The 18,634-nt window shown below is 53.1% G+C and overlaps 1 pseudogene; it reads left to right on the forward strand.

The window, feature by feature from the left end:
- LOC136304145 (inhibitor of nuclear factor kappa-B kinase subunit beta-like) overlaps window positions 1-18,634 on the forward strand; it is an 89,758-nt pseudogene that overhangs the window by 59,393 nt on the left and 11,731 nt on the right.

An 18,634-nucleotide genomic window follows, 5' to 3' on the forward strand; every position in this document is an offset into this window, starting at 1 on the left:
CACAGCAGCCTCTGTGCCACCAAGGGCCGTGAGGAGTCACCTTGTCCTGAGGCCCTGGGGCCTCCTGGCACAGCCCCGGCAAGGCTGGGCACTGTCAGCCCCTTGTCCTGCCCTCAGCATCCCCCTCCCATCCCAGTGGCCTCAAGGATGTGCTGGAAGGAGTCCCTGGGGAGCCTTGGTCAGGAATGGCCCTGGGGGCTCCTTAATGCTCCCAGGGACTGCAGGCTTTTCAAAGGACTTAGGGCTTTGCTTTTGCCTTGGAGTCTCAGAGAGGTTTGTGCAGTCACGGCCTCCAGTTATCTGCTTTAATTAGTCCCTTGAGAGGCTTTGTCAGTAATGACACTCAGTGCACTCATTAATGCTTCAAAGCACTTCAGGTTTTTAAAGGTACTTGATGCTTCCCTTTTAAAACTGACTTTGTGAAAGGTTTGTGCCATTGTTGCCCAAATTATCTACTTTAACAAGTCCTTTGTGATTCTCAATCAGTAAAAGCACTCAGTGGGGCTCATCAGTAATTCCGGCTACTCAAGGTTTATTCAAGGACTTTTTTTTGACACTGAGTCTGAGAGGTTTGTGCACTCGTGGCCTCCAATTATTTGCTCTAATCAGTCCCTTGAGATTTTTACTCAGTAACAACACTCGGTGGAGCTCATTCACGCTTCAAGGTAATCGGGGTCATTTAAGTACTTCTTTTTGCCACTGAGTCTCTGAGAGGTTTGTGCAATCATGGCCCCAATTATCTGCTTTAAGGAGTCCCTTGAGAGCTGTGCATTGACACTCAGTGGGGCTCATTCATGCTTTGAGATACTCAGGGTGTTTAAGGTACTTTGGGTTTTTCCTTCCCACACTGAGTCTCTGAGAGGTTTTGGTGCAATCCTGGCCTCCAATTCTCTCCTCCAAGGACTCCATGAGGAACCTGTGTCGGGGATGGACCTCAGGGTGACCCTTTAATGCTTCCAGACACTTTGGGTTTTTCCTCTGACTTTGACTCCTGGAAAGGTTTGTGCAATCTCTTCTCAGGCCCTGAGGTTCCAGGGCTCAGCACCAAATGCATCACTGGGCTTATTAGGAGAAAGCAAGTCCTGACAAACCACGGCTGTGCCTTGATTTCCTTCTGGCCTGGTGCAGTTCCTTAGGAAGTCTTTTTTCCTAGAGTTATGGAGAAATATTTCAAAGAGTGTCAAAGGAATCAACACTCTTCAAAGGGGGTATTTTTCTCTTGAGAGCAGAGGTCATTGCAGCATTCAAGTGACTGATACTGATCCAGGGTCTCTCCTAAGGAAGTCTGGCCTGGTCAGAGGAGCTGTGCCTTGAGGTCTGATCCACTTTGGACAACCATGCTCCACATTCCCTAACCCCATCCTGCCTCTCCTCACTCACCTGGGACCTGCTTTGCTCAGAGAACTGGGTTCACTCAGACAAAGAGAGGTTTTCTTCCTTTCTTAGCAATCAAAACCTCCTAAGTTCCAAACAATCTCCTCAATTTGTGGCAAGCCCAAGGTGTCACCAAGGAGGTTCCCCTTCCCCAAGGCAGAACCATGCAAGGAATGTTTTAGACACCAACGAAGATGCACAATAAACAAAAATTTAGAGTCGGCTGGAGGCAGAATTAGACCAACTCCTCAAGGACAGACAAGCTTTGAACTCCTTGCAAGTCAAAGCTCCAGGTGGGTTGTTGGGAGGTGTGTGAGTGAGGCAAGAGTGAGGGCAAGGGAAATGCAGAGAGCCCTGGAAGTGCTTCTGTGCACACAGGCTGTGGGGAAGGGCGCTGCAGCCCAGGCCTGGGCCAGGAGGGAGGCTGGATCATCATCCCAAGCTGCCCGGGGCCATGGCAAGGGGCTGTGGCCATGGACACTGGCCTGAGCCCAGTGCCTGGGCCCCTTGCCCAGGGCTGGTGTCAGTGGCCAGAGCCAGAGGGGATCCCTTGCTGGGGGCTGTGCCACGGCCACCTGCCCTGTGCCGCGCTGGCTGCTCAGGCGCCGCGGAACCAGCAGCAAATGCCGCTGCCAGGGCCAAAGGCAGCTCAGCCAGGCAGAAAGGGGCAGTGCTGGGCACTGGTTCCATGGCAGCCCTCACTGGGACAGCACACCTGGGTCACCTGTCCCGGCAACTGCCACGGAAACCTGGCTCATTGGGAATGCAATGGTGGACAAAGGTTTTAGGAGGGCCTGTCCCAATAGGACAAAGGGTGCTGGTTTTAAACTGAAGGAAGGGAGGTTCAGATGCGGAGAGATAAGGAAGAAATTTTTGAGCATGAGGCTGGTGATCCACCAGGACAGGCTTTCCCAGAGAGCTGGTCAATGCCCCCTCCCTGGAAACATTCAAGTCCAGCTGGAACAGGGCTCTGAACAACCCGATCTGGTGAAAGATGTCCCTGCTCATCGCAGGCGTTTGGATGAGATGAGCACTGCAGAGCTCTTCCCATCCCAACCATTCCAGGATTGCATGGGGAGAAGGGGCTGCTGGCTGGACTCCATCCACTCCCTTGACTCCTCCTTGTCTCTGCTGGAGCCCACATCCAGCAGCCAAAGCCAGCCCCTTCTCTGGCCTTTCCCCCCCTGCCCCAGGGGCTGCCAGAGCCAGGGAGGCACAGGTGACCTTGAGGCTTTGCAGGGCTCAGGCACAGCGGCTGTGCCAGAGTCAGGGCTGAGGTGTCACTCTGCGGGCTGGGGCAGAGCCCAGGCAGAAATGAGCCCTGAAGCAGCAGCTGTGCAGTGGGGGCCAGCAGGCTGGGCTGCCAAGGGAGGCTTCTGGCCATGGCCTGGAAGCAGCTGCTGCTGCCAAGGTGCCTTTGGTGCCTCGGGCTCTCCCTGGCACAGCTCCCAGCACGGCACTCTGCACTTGTGCCCGAGCCCTTCATTGTGTTGGCTTGGCCTGGGGCTTTTCCTGCAGCGGGACCTGCCCTGGTCATGGCACAGGAAAGGCAGTTCCTCATGGAGCAGGAGGCTCTGCCTGGAATGGGCTCAAACAAGTCCAACAAGGCCCTGTTTACTTCAAAATTGCTTCCTAGAGCACTATATTCTATATAATTGTTACAGCTCCTATACTGTGGAGTAAATAACTCTCTTTTCTCTATTTGCTCTGTTGTGTAAATAAATCTTTCTGTCTAATCCTGATCAGAATCAATCATAGCTGCATTTATGGAAATATATCTGGTATTGAATCGGTAATCCTGGGGGACAAATTGCATTGCAGTTCAATTCCACCTGTCCAGTCTTTTACACGTAAACCTTTGACAAAGTCTGAGACTAGGATTGGATCCAGCCACTCCCAGTCTCCTCTCTTAGATGGAATTTGAAAAGTCAGGCATCCTGGACGGGTTTGAGGATCCATGGTTCTGTTGGGTGTCATTTCTCCACCTCATGACTCAGCAGGAGTTTCTCCAGTGAAGAAATGAAGCTTTTGCCTGAAGCTCCCACTCTGCCCATGACAGGAAGCTGTCAGAGTCTGTCCAAGGATGTGATATGCCTCACGACTGTCTCCAATGATTGAGGACTGAGACCCCAGGCTCTGAAAGCAGCCCCTGGCCTGGCTGAGGTGGAACGCTTGCCAAGTCTCTGAGGACTGGTGTGCATCTCCATGAGAGCGGAGTGCAAGAACAATGGAACTGGTCACAGTGGACTGAGCCAAGGCTGCCTGTCCAAACTGGTCTGTCCGTACTGGAGGTACGGTTTGCAGCTTGTTCCTGAGCACTCAGCCTTTACACAGCTGGCTCCCGCTTTGGCTCTGTGCCCCTTGCTTTGCTTCCCGCCTTGACCAACCTATAAAACCTCTGGAGACCCCCGCTCACTTTTGTGATCACCCCACTGGAGAAGATCGCGTCTATAGGCATCGTCAGGCGTCGAAGACTCAACCCTCCACGTTCATAGTTATAAACCCCTTCCCCTCTTTCTCTCTCTTTCTTACTATTTTTTATTTCTCTCCCCACTATGGCATTTGTTGGCACTAAATAAAGGTGCATTTGTGATGGAGTAAACTGAGTTGTTCCCTGCTGTGTCTTTTGCGCTCTGAGATCCCTAAAACAAACCATCAGGTTCCCTGCATATATTTGTGGACCCTGACATGAAATGGGCGTCACGGACAGGATCTTGATGGACAGAGGGGTTGCGGGTTTTGTATAGCTTGTAACAGGGGAAGGACCCTCGTCTCAGCCGCACCTAGCACGCCACTTGGGTGAGCGCTGTTAGAAAGCAAGGGGGGCCAGGGAAAATTCCCGCACACTGTATACACCCAGGCGTATAGCACTCCCTGTCATCAGGATCTCACAAAAGGATCTCATTGTGCAAAAGATGGGACTGTAGTTAGGTTTGGGGTGGGTTTTTTTTGTGTTTTGGGCTGCTTGGTGTAGTTGAGGAGACAACCCTTTGTAACTAAGGTGAACCTCCCAGGCAGTTTTGGTCTCCTCGCCCATTCCAGGGAAGCAAAGGGAAACACAGTTTTAGCTGTGCCTTTGGTGTAACTTGAAGCGTACCTCCCTGAGAGTGGTTTTGGTCCCTTCACAAAATGAGTGAAAAAGATAAGAATGCATTTTATGCTTTGCTAGCTAAACATAGTGCTAGACCTTCTCCAGACGGAGAAAGGTGGGCACAGAATAATTGGTTTAACTTTGAAAAGATTGTAGATAGAATATATTCTTTGCAACATGATGCTAGATACAAACTGGGCAGAAATAAAACCATTCTTTGCTCAGTTTTGGGGGCCTTTCTTTTGGCAGCCATAGAGACCCGTACTGAGCGGGTAAGTGAAGAAAAAGCAGTAATAGAATCCCTACAAAATTTGGTAGAAGCTTTGCAAAAACAATTAGAACAGGAAAGAAATCAGAATTATTTGCTGCAAATTTCTCTTGCAGAAGAGCGAAGCAAAAACTTAAAATCTGCAAATTCACCCACAGAAATAGAAGGAAAGGAGACATACAACATTAAACAAATATACCCTCAGAAAGAATTAGTACACATGCAAAATTGTGGGGAACACTGTTGCTCCAACTTGAGACCTCTCATCAAAACAGAATATAATTATATAAATGAAGAAGATCATGATCCCCACATAACCACCAAAGAAATACCATACACAGCCACTGAATTAGCTAAATTAAAGACACAATACTCCCGCCTCCCTAGTGAATCAGAGACGGAGTATGTTTTCAGAGTTTCCCTCACAGGGGGCGACCAAATTAAATGAAGTGAACAAGAAGCAAGTGGCTACTGGGGACATGGAGTTTTCTTAACAACAGGAAACACACATGCTCCATGGTCCCTGACACAGTGTGCAGCTCACTGGGCAGGGGGGTTAAACCCCCTAGAGACGGGCGATCCTCTGGCAATAGTCGGCACCTCAGAGCAACTCCTAGAAAACATACACAAAGCTGCATGCTTGCAAATGATACAGGAAAGAAAATTAATCTCTGGCTGTGAGTCACCAATGCAACAGCCTGTCAAACCTGAGACTATGACCCCTTTAATCCGAGGTCTGCCAGAGTCTCTTAAACCAACAGCAATTCTTCTTCCAAAAACAATAGCATCTATCTCCTCGGTAGATAGACTTGAAAGATTTCTCGGACACACAAGAGATCAAACTGGTTCCACTGACTCCACTGACTCCTCACCTTTTACAGCTCTTAGCTCACAATCTAACAGCAGTTATAAACTTTGGACATGGAGTGAGGTAGCAGAGGAGTTAATAAGTTACAGTAGAAAATATGCACCAGTGAAGTACTGTCTTGGTTTGGGAAGACAGGTATCTGCCAGGTAAAATTACAACCAGAGGCTCCTTGGAAAAGATTTGGGAAATAGGAATAGCAATTCTTTACTAGTATGTAATGCAAAGCAAACAAACACAAAAAAAACCCCTCACCAAACAACTACAGAATTAATAACAAACGAAAACAGTATGTAGTGGTTTGAAAGCAAAACAAATGAGAGGCTCCAAGTCAGAGATACAATTTAATAGAAAAAAAGGAAAGAAAGTAAAATAAAATAGATGCAATAATACAAAAGACCACTGACAGAGTCAGAATACAACCTGAGCGGAGTGATGGAAGCAGTCCAGATGAGGTGGTCTTCCTGAAGCAGTGATCCTGTAGAAAGGTCTGGTAGCTCGGGTCCTCTGGGAATCCAGTGGGTAAGCGCCCCTCTGGTGTTCAGAGTCTCAGCTTATATCCAGGCTGGAATGCTTGGTTCCTCCCTCTGGGCGGAGCATCTCACAGTGGGATGGTGAGTCATGTGATAAGGCCTGATGGGCCCATTAACAGGAGGTAGTCCAGGAGGGGGTTATCTGTGAGCTGTGTAGCAAAGGTGCTGATGGCCCATTAACAGAAGATAAGCCAGAGTGGAGGAGGCAGGGAGCACTGCCTCACCTGGTTTCAACAGTTCATGAAGATGGTGATAGAATATACTTCAACCCAGGACAACTTGGAGCAAAAGTGTTGCAAATGAAAGTTTTAAATCCCAATGGATTTTGTGACAGCAGTTTTTCCTATACTGTGTGTAGCAGCCCAAGGATTTCATCAGTGGGGTGGTGGGTGCTTTTAGCTTTGTCCTGTGCCACTCTGGGATGTCATGAAACAGGACTTCAGCTGCCACCAGCCCGCGTTTCCCTCTGCCACCCCAGCTCCGTGGATCTTGTGTCCCCCAAAGCAGACACAAAGTTTTCCTGCTGCTCTCCCTTTGCACAAATCCACAGAGAGCTGGGATTGTTCCAAGTCTTGTCTCTCCATTGTGCCACATTCCTAAAGAACCAGCAGCCCATCCCGATGAATACAGCGAGTTACACTGATGCTTGTCAGCTCCATTTCCTGCCTAGAAATCCTGAAACTGCTTCTAAATGCTGCTCTCCTCAGCTCTTAGACATCTACTCACACAAAGCTGGGAAAAAATCCCCTGGCTTCCGGCTTACAAGTGAGCCAAAGTTAGAGCTCTGTGGAAAATCTCTATCCATCCCTATCCTTTTAATACATCTGTATGTGAGGTGTGCATGGATGTGTCTTGTATAGAAAGGAAGGAGTGCACAAGCACCGTGCCCGACACTTTCCCTCTCTATGTTCATTCCATACCCATGGGTACAAAGATATTATGGAACCCTGGCGCAGACAGTGCCTTCTGTGCATGGATACAGAGACATCTAAGAGCCCCTTGGTCATCCTGCTGGAAGGACGACAAAAAGGGAGTGGGAACTCAGCAGTGAGGAGAGCTGAGGGCTGGAGAGCAGCTCTGAATGACACTAAAATGTCTCTGGGCCTCTGAGACATTGCTACTCTTCAGCCAGTGACAGTCCCTAAGCCTGGGACTCAGTCTTCCTCATGCTGAGGGGCACCAAGGAAGGCAACAGTGTGATGGAGACTGGCATGGGCTGGGAACTCACTGGGGAAAAATAGAGAGCATTGTGAAGGAAAAGGCAGGTGGAGGACAGAACTGTTCAGAGAAGAGCTGAGCTACAGCTTGAGCAAGCTTAAAAATGTCATTTGGGGCCATCCCAGATTGATTTCATTTCAGAAGGTATTGAACAAGTTTATTTTTTGGGCGGTATCATGTTTTCTCTTGGAGATGTACACTCTGCAAACTTGAGCCGCATTGCCAAAATGCTCAAGGCAAGTCTCTGCTGCAGGGCACACCGTTTCTTCTTTGGCTGATCCCGGCCCGGTGCTGAGCCCAGCAGAGCCCTGGCAGAGCCCAGAGCAGCCTCAGCACCCGCAGAGCCCGGCTGCAAGGACAGAAACCAGAAACCGCCCGTCAGCTGAAGGCTCCTGTGCCCTTGTCCCAGCCGCCCGCGGTGCCCAGGCCACGCTGGCCGTGCTCAGGGCTGGGCCCAAAGCCGCCCATCATTGCTGGCAGGACGTGTGCCCAGCCTGCAGCCAGCCACGGCGCATCCAGCCCTCAGCAGCTGCCCAGAGCAAGATGCTCCTGTGCTGGCTGCCATCTCCCAAAAGCTCTTACCCCACCCGTGCCAAGAAGACGGGGACCCACCTCATGCCATCCGCCGCGGGAAGAAAAGCTGCTCCCAAACCACGTCCTCAGCCTTCTCCTAGGGCGCGGCCATCCACGCCACAGCTGGTCCCAAGCACTTCCCAATCCAAACTGGACACCACCTAGAACACTTCCTTTAGAAAAACAAACAACAAATTAACAGACAAAAGGGGGAAACAAGGGAAAAGGTAAAAGATGTGATCTCTGTCAGGGGCTTGAGGAAGGGCCAATTCCGACATGCTTGGGAAAAACCCACCCACCAGTGAGGGAATCCCATGTTTTCACTCTTCCCCCCTGCACTGCCCCCCAAAAAAATGGTGATCCCAAAGCAAACAAGGGCAGTGGAGCACCCCAAGCCCTTCCTTGCCTGCAAAGCAAAGCAGCCCATGGACAGGCTCTGGAGTCCCACCTCTGCTCCCACCTTGGGGGTTTGTTTGTGTCGGGCTGGCTGCCCCAGCCCCAGCCCAGGGCACGGTGGGTGGTGGGGGCTGTTGGCAGGGCCAGGAGCCAACTCCCATTTCGTAACCACCCCAGCCTGTGCCCCCAGCCCTGCCAAAAAGCAGCTTGGCAGCCCACTGAACAATCAGTTGGACCTGCCCCAGCAAAGGGAGGAACCTGTGGTTCCTGGACAGGCCGTGCAATGCCCAAATCTGGGAGCATCCCCCTGTGCGTGGACTCATCTGCAAATTGGCTGTGGAGCCTGGCTTTGAAGAAGATGCCAGAATCGAAGTCAATCATCTTCACCTTTGTGGTGGCCAGGTCCCAGAAGAGGTTTTCATCCTTGATGTTGTCCTCGCTGTCTCCAGCAGCAGCAGCCCCACCTTGTCCAGCTTCTCCAGGGGCTCCTTCTCGTTCCCTGGGGGTGAGACCAGGCTCTCAGGGCTCTGCCCAGGGCCCCAGCTGTCAGTGAACCAGGACAAGCAAAACCAGCCTGGATGGCAGCCACCAGTGCTGGGCAGAGCAGCTCGGCTCCAGCACGAGGGCTGCCTGTGCCCATCCCATGAGCCCTGTGCAGTGACACAGGCAGGACAAAAAGTCTGGCTTGCTCTGCTTCTGATCACCAAGGCATGTGTGCAGCTGGAACTTACCAGGGCACTGCATCAAAGTGTGCCTGTGGCTCTCTCCCTTCTTCTAGGGCAGATGAGTATCCTGCATCCAAGGATCACAGAACAGGTCTTCTAATGAGGGCCTGTCCAAGGAGTGCACTGATAAACACCACCTGATCAGATCTTGGCAATCTGGGGAGAGAAACCAGAAGCCACCAGTCAGTTGGAGAAAGCTCCTGTCCCACTATTCCCATGCCCAGGCCATGCTGCATGTGCTCAGAGCTGGGCCCAAACCTTCCCACCAATTCCCTGTTTTGGAGGAGATCAGGAGAGCAGGACATGTGCCACCTCCTCAGCAGCTGCCAGAGCAGGATGCTCACAAGCCAACTGCTGTTTCCCAGCACTGGTATTCCCCCCGTGCCCAGAGATGAGCCTCCACCTTGAGAGAGCCGTTGTGGCAGGGAGAGCTGATGGTCCCAGCTGATCATCTGACCCCTCCTGAAAGGGTGTCTTCCACAGACCATCTGGTGCAGCAGGATGCCCAGGGACCAGATGGTAGCTGGCTCGCCATAGTACCAGCCACAGTGGGTCCATTCCGGGGGGCTGTAGGATGGTGTTCCTATGGAATACAGATGGAGTTCATCAGGGGGATGCTGCTGCTCCCAGAGCCTGGCCCCAGCATCCCTGGGCATGCGGGGGCTGCACCAGTGGCACGTGGGGTGACCTGCTGCTCTCTCACCAGCACCAGTGACTTGTTTACAAACTCAGGGTTGCAAAAAAAGCTACTAGTGTCGGAAGGGGGCAGCGGAAGCCGTGGCAAGGCCTGGCCATGACATCCAAAGGAAAAACCCACTCAGCGCCGGGGAAAAACCATGCCCTCATCCTCCCTGCCTGCATTGCCCCAAAAAACATTATGAAGCCAGGGCAAATAAGGCAGGCAGAGCAGCCCAAGCCCATTCTTGCCTGCACACCAAACTGGCTGCTGCACTGCTTCTAGCCCCCGCTTCTCTGCTACTCTCACCCACAGGTGTTTTTGTCGAGCTGCCTGCCCCAACCCCAGCGCCAGTCCTGGGCAGAGTGGCTGGCAAAGGCTGCCAGCAGGGCTGGAAGCTGGCCCCCCACACACCCCTGCTCAAAAGCCACTTGGCTGAAGACTCAGTGCCGTGTCTGGCAGCAAAAGGGAGAGTCCCTGCTGCCACACCCAGGCTGGGCCATGAGATGCTGGGACCGGGAGCACACCCCTGCGTGGGCTCACCTGCAAATTGAGTGTATGCTCTCTCTTGCAGGTAGGTGCCACAGCCAAAGTCAATCAATTTGGCCTGCCCGGTAGCCAGGTCAACCAAGATGTTCTGGGGTTTGATGTCCCTGTGCAGGACCCCGCAGCTGGTGCAGTGCCGCACGGCTTCCAGGACCTGGCGGAACAGCTCCCGCGCCACCTCCTCGGACAGGAACCTCCGTGCCCGAATGAAATGCTGGAGGTCCTGACACCGCTCCGGGCGCTCCAGCACCATCACGATGCCGTTGGAGAACTCCACCCACTGCAGCAGCTGGACCACACCAGGGAAGCCAGTGGAGACCCTGTCCAGCAGCACGATCTCCAGCGGTGCGCTGGTGCCGTTGGGCTGTGGGAGGACCACGATGCCGTCAGTGGGGCTGAGGCCCTGCCAGGGGTGGGGAAGCGCTCACCCTGCCCGGGATGTTCTGCACCCTCCAGTGGCCGCACGCCCGCTCTCCCTCGAGGCGTCCTGGCGGATTCCACCCTGCCGGGCCTCGGCTCGTCCCCGCCCGGCACGCCCCGGCTTCTCCCGCTGGCCCCCGCTCACTCACCAGCTCTCCCCAGTGCCGGACGCGGTTCCGTGGCACCCTTTTGATGGCCACCTGCAGGGCAAGGGGAGCAGCGGGCTGAGCTCACCGCCCGCCCTGCCCAGCCCCATCCTCTTCCTCCTCCTCCGCCCTTCTCCTCCTCCTCCTGCACCCCCTCCTCCTGCGCCCGCCGCTCACCGGGGCGCCATCCGAAAGCCGCGTCGCCGCGAAGACAGTTCCGAAGCCGCCGCGCCCCAGCAGCGAACCCAGCCGGTACTGCTCCTGGAGGCCCCGCTGCGCCTTCCCTGCCGGAGAGACGCGGCTGTCAGCGCTCGGCCCGGGGCCAGGAACGGCCCCTGAGCGCCCCTCAACCACCCCAGGCCGGGCATCCCCAGGCGTTCGCTCCTGGGAAGGCGACACTGGCGGCTCGGGGCCGGCGGCCGCGCTGGCCAGCCGCGGAGCTCGGGCCGGGGAAGGCGCAGCGCAGGCGGCGGGAGCGGCCGCGCCGCGTGTGTCCGCGGGGCCCGGGAGGGGCCGGGGCCGGGCTCGGAACAGGCGGAGGCAAAGCGCGGCGATACTGTCCCTGGCCCAGGCACCGATCCCCGCCCAGCACCGCCATCGCCAGGACAGCCAGAGGCGGGCGGAGGCGAGAGCGCGGTGGGAGGCCCGGGGGCGGGGACGGGGCAGCCCCGCCCGGGGCCGGGGGCGGGCTGGGGGCATGGCCCGGCCCTGCAGGGGAGAGGGACACTGGGAGAGGAGGGGGACACCGGGACAGGGAGACTGGGAGCGGGTGTGGGACTGCAGGAGAGGGAGAGGAGAAGCAGGAGGGAGTCGCAAGAGGAGCTTTTTTTTTTGCTGCTGCTGCTGCTGCCGCTGCTGCTGCTGCTGCTGCCGCTGCTGCTGCTGCCGCTGCTGTCGCTGCTGCCGCTGCAACTGAAGCCCCGGGGCCGTTTCTCCCCGGGGCCGTTTGTCCGTCGCCCGCTCAGTCCCACGCCGAGCCCCGCACGCCCCGGGGGCAGCCCCTGAGCCTTCCAAACACGGGAACTTTGCCCTGTTGAGCCAAGACCCAGAGCCTTGACTCCTGCACTGTGGCAGAGCAATCCCCTTGGCTGCTGCTATGCATTGTCCCTGCTGAGGGTCACACACTGTCAGAGAACATTGCTTGAATGCAGAATTCGTACCTGGCCCAAGCACTGCACTTGCGTCTCCAGCATTGCTTTCCAAGAGAAACGGGGGTAGGCAAATTGTGTGTAGCTCATGGTATTTTACAGCGTCTAAAACTTGCCAAGTCATGGATCTTAGAGGTGAGATCTCTTTGTAGTTAATGGGATGGAGAAGTAGTGCAAAATGGAAAAGGGGAGCATAGAAATAAATAGAGAAAACCATCTTGGATTGGTTCTTTCCATTTTTGTTTCATTTTTTAAAAGCTGTTTCAGCTTTCCCAGAATCTTCTCCACAGTCCTGTCTGCTCTTTCCAAGAACCCTTCCTGGAGAACGAGCTGCAGCTTCTGTCACTAAATGTCCTACCAACGGCAGCAAGTTTGTGAAGGAAAATAAAAAATGGTTTTACAAATATATTAACGGCAAAAGGAAGGCTAAAAACCGACCTTTGTTCTCTGCTGGATGTGGGAGGGAACTTAGGAACTGCAGATGAGGAGATGGCAGAAGTGCTTAACGCCTTCTTTGCCTCAGTCTTTAGTGGGAATATGGCTTGTCCTCAGGACAGCTGCCCTCCTGGGCTGGTAGATGGTGTCAGGGAATAGAATGGTGCCCCTGTTATCCAGGAGGAGGCAGCCAGAGAACTGCTGAGCCAAATGGATGTTCACAGATCTGTGGGCCCAAGTGGGATCCACCACAGGGTGATGAGGGAGCTGGCAGATGAGCTTGTGAAGGCGCTCTCCATCATTTACCAACAGTCCTGGCTCACTGGTGAGGATCCGGAGGACCGGAAACTGGCCAGTGTGACAGCCACTCACAAAAAGGGTGGGAAGGAGGAACTGGTAATTAGAGGCCAGTTAGCCTGACCTCAGTACCCGGTAAGGTCACGGAGCAGTTTATATTGAGTGTCATCATGCAGCACCTACAGGACGGCCCGGGGATCAGAGCCAGCCAGCACGGGTTTAGGAGGGGCAGGTGTCGTTTGACCAACCTGCCTCTTCTATGAACAGGTGACCTGTGTGGTGGATGTGGGAGAGGCTTTGGATGTTGTCTGTTTGGACTTCAGCAAGGCCTTTGACACTGTCTCTCACAGCACACTCCTGGAAAAGCTGGCGGCCCACGGCTTGGACAGGAGCACTCTTTGCTGGGGAGGCAAAGGCAGAGGGTGGTGGGGAATGGCGCCGCATCCAGCTGGCAGCCGGTCACCAGTGGTGTTCCTCAGGGGTCTGTTCCTCGGGGCTCCTGGACTCAGCCCCAAATCCACCGGATAAAAAACCACCGAAATCCCTGTGGAGCTCTTGATCTTCCTTCAGTTGTCTTCAAGTCTCCATGGCTTGTGCAGCTGCTTGGAATCAGTTCGGAATTCTCTTAAGGAGGAAGATATCAAAGCGCACCTCGTGATTTTTGGTTTTTTAATTGCAGGAGTATTTTTTTTATTTTTCATTTCATTGAAGAGTTGACTGAAGCGTTCTTTAGGTGATCTTGGTGCGGAATGTCTCCTTAGGAGTTCTGAGCACAGCGAAGAATGAGCCCCTTGCAGGCTGACCCTGTTTGGACAACCTGCTTCTCACCCAACCTCACCACGTGTGACATCACCCACCTTGGACTGCGCTCCCAAAACATAAAAGAAAATTCAGCATTTTTTAATAAAAACAAACTTATGTAAATAATAAAATTAGAAAGTTATTTTTCAGTTTTATAATAACATTTTTCTATATTTTATTACCTAATTTTTATATTGACATTAAAAAATCAATATATTTTTAGGAACGAAAAAAGCTATTGGTCATTGGTTCTAAGTAACACACTTCCCTTCATGAATTGCTTGACCACTACTGGCTATTGATTTCTTCTTCTTCATGCTGATTTGCTCTATTTTTAGTCCTTTTGTCATCTTCTTTAGCATTTTCTCCGACAGGGTAAAAGGGGCAACTTTGGGGTTCATGGAGACATTTCTGGGGCACATTTGGGGCAGGGAATTTGGAGAGAACTTGAGGGTCTGGAGGACACATTTGGGAAGCGGGTGGACACTTGGAGGGGCACTTAGGGATTCTGTCGGACAATTCGGGGTCCAGGGGGGCACTTGGAGGTCAGGGAGGGGAATCCGGGGCCCTTCGGGGTCCGGGCGGGCACCTGGGGGGCTCTGAGGGGACTCTCTGGGGCGCGGGGGATGATGGGAGTTGTAGGCGCGGGTAGAACAGGGTTGAACGGCGCCGCGGAGCATCACGGGAGGTGGAGGCGCAGCTCCAATGGCTGTCGGCGGGGCGCGGGGCATGATGGGAGATGGAGTCACGGCTGGAGTAGCGCTCCAAGTGCGCCGCGGAGCATGCTGGGAGCTGTAGTCCCGGAAGTGGCTCGAACGGGGCGTCTGGGGCTCCGGGAAGGCGCTTTGGGGACACTTTTGTGTCCGAGCCGCGATTTGAGGTCCTCGGGGGGAACGTGTACGGCTCGGGAGCACTTGCGGGGAGCTTGGGGAGCTGTCACCGAGCTCTCTAGGGCGCGGGGCGGGGCAGGAGTTTTTAGGCGCAGAACCGTGTTCCGAGGGGCTCCGAGGCCAGGGGGGATGATTGGAGATGAATTCCCTGAAGTCGCTCTAAGGGGAATCTGTGGGGTCGGAGCGTTCAAGGGATCCGGGGACGCTTTGGGGGCGGGCGAATGGGCGCTGAGGGAACAGTTGGGGATCCTGGAGGGGCTGGGGGACGCTTGTTTAGTTCAACGTGGTTTTTTGCTCATGAAACGTACGTATTGTATTTAAAACTTAATATTCCATAGGTATGGGTTCTATAGGCGTAGATATCAATTAGCCTACGTGCAAAACCTAATATTCCATGTAAGAATGATGTTCTCTACTGTTAAAAGCAAAATTAACCAAAGCAAACAAAAAGGAGAGGGTTAACAATTAATGAGAAAGGAACAGAAAAGGTTGTTATGCCACTGTAAACTTTCACTCTGAGTCTACATTTCAAATAATACAGGTGACCCATCTGAAGGAGGATTTCTCCTCAGGGGAAATGTCTTTCTAAAAGTTTCCTTTGTTGCAAGGAGCTGCCTCTGTGCCAGGAGCCCGGCCCAGCTCAGCAGCACAGAAACAGCACAAGGACTTGAATGACCCTCCCGTGGATTTGGTGTTTCCATTCAACTCTGTCCCTGAAAGAGTGTTCCAAAAACTTCTCAAGAGCTCAAAGGTAAATTAAAACACTGAAGTTTTTTGCAGTTTTAATGGGACACACAGAGAGACCCAATGGAGAAAGTGTCCCCAGGTTCCATCACTGCAGGCACTGATGACAGGTGGGGACAGACAAGGCAAAGGTGTCTCTGGTGCTGAGCAAACCTGGATGTGTTCCATGAATCCAAAAGGCCAAGGCCTGAGCCCCGGCCCCTGGCAAGGCAGGGATCTGTGGGGCAGGGATCTGTGGGGTAGGGATCTGTGGGTCAGGGCACAGCCGTGGGTCAGGGCTCTATGGGTCAGGGCTCTGTGGGGCAGGGCTCTGTGGGTCAGGGCTCTGTGGGGCAGGGCTCAGCCATGGGTCACAGATCCGTGGGTCAGGGCTCTGTGGGTCAGGGCTCAGCCGTGGGTCACAGATCCGTGGGTCAGGGCTCTGTGGGTCAGGGCTCTGTGGGTCAGGGTTCGGCCGTGGGTCACAGATCCGTGGGTCAGGGCTCTGTGGGTCAGGGCTCAGCCGTGGGTCAGGGCTCTGTGGGTCAGGGCTCAGCCATGGGTCACAGATCCGTGGGTCAGGGCTCTGTGGGTCAGGGCTCAGCCGTGGGTCACAGATCCGTGGGTCAGGGCTCTGTGGGTCAGGGCTCAGCCGTGGGTCACAGATCCGTGGGTCAGGGCTCTGTGGGTCAGGGCTCTGTGGGTCAGGGCTCAGCTGTGGGTCACAGATCCGTGGGTCAGGGCTCTGTGGGTCAGGGCTCAGCCGTGGGTCACAGATCCGTGGGTCAGGGCTCTGTGGGTCAGGGCTCTGTGGGTCAGGGTTCGGCCGTGGGTCACAGATCCGTGGGTCAGGGCTCAGCCGTGGGGCTCACCGTGGCAGGGGTTGCTCAGGAGGTCACTCGGGGGGCGCCGGATCCTGTGGGGCGGCTCCAGCGGCTCCTGTGGGGCAGAGACGGGGGCGGGACAATCTGTGGGGCAGGAGCCATCTGGGGGGCGGGGATGGGATCTGTGGGGCGGGGTTTGGGATTCGGGATCTATGGGGCAGAGCGGGGATCCCTCAAAATTCCCACAAAAATCCCCAAATTTCCCAAAAACTCCAAATTTCCCCCCCCCAAAAATTCCAATTTTTTTCCTCGAAAAAATTCCCAAAATTTTCCCCCATTTTTCCCAATTTTTCCCAATTTTTCCCCATTTTTCCCAATTTTTCCCCAATTTTTCCCCATTTTTCCCAATTTTTCCCAATTTTTCCCCATTTTTCTCAATTTTTCCCAATTTTTTATAATATTCTGAAAGTTTCCCACAGAATCCTTAAAAAATTCCCCCAAAATTCCCCAAAATTTTCCACAAAAATTCCCAAATCTTTCAAATCCCCCCAAATGTTCCCATTTTTTCCCCCAATTTTCCCAAATTTTGGGGGCTTTCCCCCAAATTTTCCCCAAAAATCCCCTTAAAAACGACCCCAAACCATCAAAAAATCCCAAAATTTTCCCGATTTTCCCCCAAAATCACCTAAAAATTCCCCCCAAAATCCCCAAATTCCCAATTTTCACCCCAAATCTCCCAAAATTTCCCCAAAATTCTCCCAGATTTTCCAAATCCTCCATTTTCCCCCCAGAATTCCCCTAAAAACGACCCCAAAAATCCCAAATTTCCCCCAAATTCTCAAATTTTCACCCCAAATTTCGGGTTTTTCCCCCAAAACTTTCCAACCTCGAGGGCCACCAGTGGGCGCTCTGCAGGGAGAGAATTTGGCGGATTTTGGGAAAATTTGGGGGAATTTTGGAGAGTTTTGTAGGAATTTTGGGAGAATTTTGATGATTTGGAGTCATTTTGGGGCAAATTTGGGGGAATTTTTTGGGAAATTTGGGAGAATTTGGGGGAAAATTTGGGTAATTTGGAAAAAATTGGGGGTATTTTGGGAAAATTCAGGGGATTTGGGGGGAAATTTTGGGGGATTTTGGGAGGAATTTGGGAAAAAATTTGGGACTTTTGGGGGGAAATTTGGGGTTTTTTCCAGAAATTTCGGGGTTATTTGGGGGAATTTTGGGAAAATTTGGGAATTTTAGGGGGAAATCCGGGGGATTCGGAGGAATTCAAAGAAGGAATGGTGAAATCCTGGGAATTTTTGGACCATTTTGGGTCATATCAGGGGAAATTTTGGGTGATTTGGGAGGGAAATTTTGGGAATTTTGGGGGATTTTTGTGATTTTTGAAGAAATTTTGGGATTTTTTTTAGATTTTGGTGAAATTTGGGAGAATTTGGAGGATTTTTGAAAAATTTTTGAGAATTTTGGGGAATTTGAGGGGATTTTTGACAAAATTTTGGGAAATTTTTTTGAATTTTGGTAAAATTTGGGGAAATTTTGAGGAAATTTTGGGAATTTTTGTGGGCTGTTTTTGGGGGGAATTTCGGGAGAATTTTGGTTGATTTTGGGGGGATTTGGGGACAATTTTGGGGGAGATATTTGTGGAATTTTGAAGAATTTTGGGGGATTTTTGAAGAAATTTTGGGAATTTTTGGGGAGATTTTGGTAAAATTTGGAGATTTTTTGGGACTTTTGAGGAAATTTTGGGAATTTTTTTATATTTTGGGGAAATTTGAGGGGAATTTTGGGGATTTTTGGGGAAATTTGGGGCGGATTTTTTGGGGGGGAAATTCGGGACAATTTTGGGGTCATTTGGGGCCTCGGTGTATCCCGTCATGCCCCACGCCGCTTTGCGCCACGGTGTATCCCGTCATTCCCCGTGGTGCCCCTTTGCGCCTCGGTGTATCCCGTCATGCCCTGCGGCGCCACTTTGCGCCTCGGTGTATCCCGTCATTCCCCGCGCTGCTTTGCGCCTCGGTGTATCCCGTTGTGCCCCGCGGTGCCGCTTTGCGCCTCGGTGTATCCCGTCATGCCCTGCGGTGCCACTTTGTGCCTCGGTGTATCCTGTTGTGCCCCGCGGTGCCGCTTTGCGCCTCGGTGTATCCCGTCATTCCCCGCGCTGCTTTGCGCCTCGGTGTATCCCGTCATGCCCTGCGGTGCCACTTTGTGCCTCGGTGTATCCCGTCGTGCCCCGCGGCGCCGCTTTGCGCCTCGGTGTATCCCGTCATGCCCTGAGGCGCCGCTTTGCGCCTCGGTGTATCCCGTCATGCCCTGCGGTGCTCTGTGCCTCGGTTTATCCCATCATTCCCCCGGCGCCGCTTTGCTCCTCGGCGTACAAATGACGTCACCCGCATTTATTTCGCCTCTCATTTGCATAAATTTACATAAGGCTGGCGCATCAGTGAGGTGGGCGGGGTCAGAGCCACGCCCAGGCCCCTCCCAGTACAAACCAGCAACTCCCAGTCCCTGTGGTAAGTGATGTCATTCGCATTTATTTGTGCTCTCAGTTACATAAATTTGCATCTTGGCGCGGTGGGCGGGGTCAGAGCCGCGTTGGCCCCTCGCACTCCCTCCCAGTACAACCCAGTAACCCCCAGGCCCCGCCCAGTTTGTCCCGCCCTTATCGCTCCATATAAGGGAAGG

Source organism: Chamaea fasciata, unplaced genomic scaffold (assembly GCF_029207755.1).
Source record: "Chamaea fasciata isolate MVZ Bird 193981 ecotype frontalis unplaced genomic scaffold, bChaFas1.0.hap1 SCAF_52, whole genome shotgun sequence".
Classification (NCBI taxonomy): domain Eukaryota; kingdom Metazoa; phylum Chordata; class Aves; order Passeriformes; family Sylviidae; genus Chamaea; species Chamaea fasciata.